We start from the raw sequence: 5232 nt of genomic DNA, 5'->3' as shown, positions 1-5232 counted from the left end.
GAATATTCCAACCAATGTTAATAAAATATTCATTAAAGCACTTTGCTATTTGCGCAGCTGAATCAATAATCTTACCACTTTCTTTTAATAACGCCAACGCCTGTGGTGTTATATTTTCGGAGCCGTTTTGGAAAATTATTTCCCTAAGTGTGCTCCAAGTTTTCTTATTGTTATTTATGTTTTGATGTATTTTGCGCCCATAGTACTGCTCTTTGGAAAATTTGATCTTATTTTTCAACATATTTCGCTTCCTTGCATACAAAATATAGAGCTCATCTTTTAAAACACCTTCTGGGGCTGTACTATATTGCCTATATAACTCATTTTTGTTATGGATTTCAGCAATCAATGCGTTATTTATATAAAGTTTTCTTATGACCATTGCTTTTTTCTTGATAATATTTTTGTTCTGTTTTTAGTTATTACTAGTGGTCTCGGCAAACTTCGTCTTGCCATCAAGTAGGCTGTTGGAAAACGTCAAGGAATCCCCCATACAAAATGACACCTTAGTCTTCTCCCATATTCCCGATTATTCCGGAGGCTTTCTCGAACTTTTTCTTCACACGAACACGTCGCATCCCTTGCGGAGTGCAACAGTGAAAAACTTGCGTTAATCCGTTGACCCGTTCTCAAGCCATTTCGTGACATACAAACACCACTCCATTTTTATTTATATAGATTTCATTTAGTACTACAACAATATCACTAAATTGCTGACAGATTTCAAAAGTGTTTTGTAAAGTTGATCTTAAAATATTTTCGTAGTTCACACAAATCTTTTTATGATCAGGTTAATACTTTTTATGGTTTTCTATTCTCATTGACAAAATTGAAGTTCTGTGATCTGATATTAAGCGTTCGGTGTCTTTTATTCCAAATTGTAGGTCATATTCAAATATATCAGTAATAATATGATCTATAACAGTGGCAATGGTATTAGACATACGTGTAGCGTAGCGTGCGTCTAATTTGTTAATGGATATATTATCCCAAGGATTGAATTTTATACGTGTACTGGCGAATTAACTCTCCCGATGAATCTAGTAGATTTTTGTTGAAATCACCTTGTTCTAATGTGTGTGTGTTTTTTTTTTTTTTTTTTTTTTTTTTTTTTTTTTTTTTTTTTTTATTATAGTGAGGTATCAAAAAGTTTCGAAAACCTGGCCTGTTAATTATTGGCACTGTGTGGGATTCACTTGCGTGCCTATCCACTAAAACCTAGTCCTCACTTTCGGCGGTAGCCTGGATCCCCCCGGATTCCACTAGATGCGACTTCGTCGGGGGGGGCTGTGCATCTGCACTTCTCTTACGTTCTTAACGTTTTCCCGCTCTGTGCTCTTGCACTCTGCGCAGTCTGCCAGTGGTTTGCTCTTGCATGTTGAGCAGACTGCCGTTCCACCTTCTTCCTTTCATCGTTCATCCCTTCTCGCTTCCTTCTCCTCCTGACTTCCCCCGGCGTCGGAGGTTGTCACCAGTACCGGTTGGGGAGACGTCCGCACTGATGGTGCCCCGACTACCGGCGGCTATCGCAGGGGAGATCTTCGTCAGGCTGACTCGAGTGCCGAGGTCGGTCAAACGATTCCGGTTGGGGGTTGACTTCCGGTTCATTAGCGCCCCGACGACCCGATGCCAGGCACTGCTCTCTGCCTCTCGCTTCGCTGCTCTTCCCGCCAGTTTCTCTGCAAGATAGATGTTATCTCCACCACCATTTTTTCCACCAGATTCCAAAGGTTAGCATCGCCTATCATTTTGCTTACAATTCTGTCTGCATTGAAGTCCTCTCCAAAAGCAGCCACCGCCGCGCTTCGTTCCATGTTGAACCTCGGGCAGTCGAAAACAACATGTTCCGGCGTTTCCTCTCTTTCACTACACACAGGACAGAACGGTGACGGCGCGTGGCCGAACCGATGTAAATACTGCTTGAAGCAACCGTGACCTGACAGGAACTGTGTCAGGTGGAAGTTTACTTCGCCATGCTTCCTGTTTACCCAGGTCGACACATTCGGGATGAGTCTGTGGGTCCATCTACCTTTCTCAGAGGCATCCCATTCTTGCTGCCACTTGCCCAGCGAGCCGATCCTCGCCAATTTCCTCACCTGTCTATTGCCTCTCCGCTGATAACACTCGATGTCTTCTCCCAGGGTGATGCAAATCGGAGTCATCCCGGTGATCACAAATACCGCCTCCGTCGATATTGTTCTGTAAGCGCTCGCTACTCTCATAGCCATGATTCGGAACGTGCTGTTGAGCTTGTCCCGATTGCGCTTGGTTTGCAGTGCTACACCCCAGGCCGGAACTCCGTATCGCAGTATCGACGATAATACGCTAGCCAGAAGACGCCTCCTACTGCTTCTCGGACCATGAGCGTTCGGCATGATCCTTGTGAGTGCGTTGGTCGCCCTTGCCGCATTCTCACATGCATAGTCGACGTGGCTGTTGAAATTTAGCCGATCGTCTATCATCACGCCCAGGTGTCTGAGTGACCGCTGTGACGCTATGACATGTCCCCCGACGGTAATCTCAGCGTGTTGGACCGCTTTGCGATTGCTAACTAGTAGCATCTCCGTTTTGTGGTGGGCTATTTTCAGCTTGACTGCATTCATCCAGTTCTCAACCGTACCCATTGCCTCCGTGGTTAGCACTTCCACTTCTTCCAGCGTTTCGCCTATTACAGTTAGGACGACGTCATCAGCGAAGCCGACGATCTCGACGCCCATGGGTAACTCCAATGATAGGACCCCGTCGTACATCCCATTCCACAGCGTCGGACCCAGTATGGACCCTTGCGGAACTCCCGCCGATACTCTTAACTCCTTTCGGCCGGCGTCGGTTGCATACACCAACACCCGATTCTCGAAGTAACTCTGTAGAATTCGGCAAAGATAGTCAGGAACCCGCATTCTATGCAGCGCTGTGGCGATGGCCTCCCAACTGGCACTATTGAACGCGTTTTTAACGTCTATCGTAACTACGGCGCAGTAACGATTTCCTCTTCGCTTTTGCTTCGATGCCTTCTCGGCCCTCTCCAGGACCGTCCGAATTGCGTCTACCGTCGATTTTCCCTTCCGGAATCCAAACTGCCTTTCTGATAGTCCGTTCGCGCTCTCCGTACATTTAGCCACCCTGTTTAGGATGACCCGTTCCAAGAGTTTGCCCAGTGTATCCAGCAAGCATATAGGCCTGTATGATGAAGGATCACCGGGTGGTTTTCCTGGCTTCGGTAGCAGCACCAGCTTCTGGATCTTCCATATATCTGGGAAAAGACCTTCGTCCAGGCATTTCTGCATCACTTTCCGGAACATATCCGGGTACGCTAGGATCGCCGCTTTTAATGCCACATTCGGTATTCCATCCGGTCCGGGGGCCTTTTTCACCTTCAATGCTTTCGCCGCTGCTACAAGCTCGTTATTGGAAACCTGACGATCTTCAGTGATTGCTTCTTCTTCGTCGACATACGGCGTGGGTGGCCACGGTGTCGGATCATGCGTTGGGAAGAGACCCTCGACAATAACCCTCAGCTTTTCAGCACACGTTTCAACCGGAATTGATGGACCCTTGACTTTTGCCATGACCACTCGATAAGCGTCCCCCCAGGGGTTGGCGTCAGCTTCTCGGCACAGCTGCTTGTAGCACTCAGACTTGCTCAGTGTTATCTCGCGTTTGAAAGCAGCTCTGGCTGCTTGGAAAACGACCTTTCGCTCCTCTTTGATTTCTACGTTCGTTGCTCTCTGGTAACGCCTCCTGGCTTTAAGGCAAGCAGCTCGGAGTTCGTTGAGTGTCTCGTTCCACCAGTACGCGGGACGTCGATCGTTGCGGGGCTCCCGTTTCCGTGGCATCGTTGTATCACATGCCCTTGCCATCGCTGTTGTCAGCCCTACCGCATCCAAGTTCAGGGCATCGCTATCGGTGCGAAGTGCCTCAACAAAGAGATCTTTGTTGAAAGCCTTAGTCTTCCACTGCCGGTCGCCAATTGTGTTTCTCTGCACTGCCGCAGTGTTCCGCCGGCCAATAATGTAGCGTATCGCCAGGTGATCGCTATGGGTGTACTCTTCGCTTACCCTCCAGTTCATGTTGCCCGCCAGTGATGGGCTACAAAATGTTAGGTCAATGATCGACTCCCGTCCGTCTTTCCGAAATGTGCTAACAGTGCCTTCGTTGCACAATACTACGTCTTGGTTTGCTAGAGCCTCCAGTAGATTGTAACCTCTGGCATTGGTTACCCTGCTACCCCACTCCACGGCCCATGCATTGAAGTCACCTCCAATCAGCACTGGTTTTCGACCAACTAGCTCGTCGGTCAACTCCTCCAACATATGACCAAATTCTTCGAGCGTCCATCTTGGAGGCGCGTAGCAGCTGCAAAAGTAGATTCCGTTGATTTTGGCGATCACGAACCCCGCGTTTGAGCTGGCAACCACTTCCTGGATAGGAAACCTACCCGTCACTTGTATCGCCGCTGCGCCTGTACTATCCGCCACCCAATTGGCGTTATTGAGTAGTACTCGATACGGTTCAGCTATTATCGCAACGTCGCACTTAGTTTCTGTTGTCGACTGCCAAAACAGTTGCTGTGCGGTGTCGCAGTGATTCAGGTTGATCTGCGTTACCTCCGTTACTGTTGGGCTGCGATCGCCTTTTGGTACGCGCGGCAATTGAAGCTACCCGTCGAATGGGTGTTTCCTTCCTCCGATGAGCAGAGCAAGCACCTTGGTCGATTTTTGCAGTCTTTCCCAAAGTGACCTCTATCACCACATTTCCTGCACAGTTCGGTTCTGTCTGGGCCTTTACAGCTCGCCGCCGGGTGCCCGAAGTCCATGCACTTGAAGCAACGCATCGGTGGCCTATCTGCTCGCGTGACGAGTCTCAGTGGGCATATCGACCAGCCAATTCTTATCTTGCCTTTCTCCACCAGTTTGTTCGCCGTGTCAACTGGTAGCCAAATTGTCGCTGACAGTGTGCCGTCATACGACTTCCTCAGACGGATTGCCATGGCCTCCTCACCAAGGCTGCATTGCTTACGCAGCTCCTCGCTCACTTCGTCCACAGTTGTAATCTCGTCCAGGTATCTGCACTCAACAACTGCTTCCTGAGTAAGTGCTCTAACGGCCGCCTCGTTCGCCAAAGATTTCGCGACTAGCTCCTGATAGGCTGAGCTCTTGATCGCTGGATCACTCTTCAACTCAAACAGCATTTCCCCTTTCTGGGTGCGCCGCGTCCTAACCACGTTTTCTC

The sequence above is a fragment of the Aedes aegypti genome, chromosome 2, assembly GCF_002204515.2.
Source record: "Aedes aegypti strain LVP_AGWG chromosome 2, AaegL5.0 Primary Assembly, whole genome shotgun sequence".
Taxonomy (NCBI): Eukaryota; Metazoa; Arthropoda; class Insecta; order Diptera; family Culicidae; genus Aedes; species Aedes aegypti.
Note: the sequence above shows the minus strand (reverse complement) of the source record.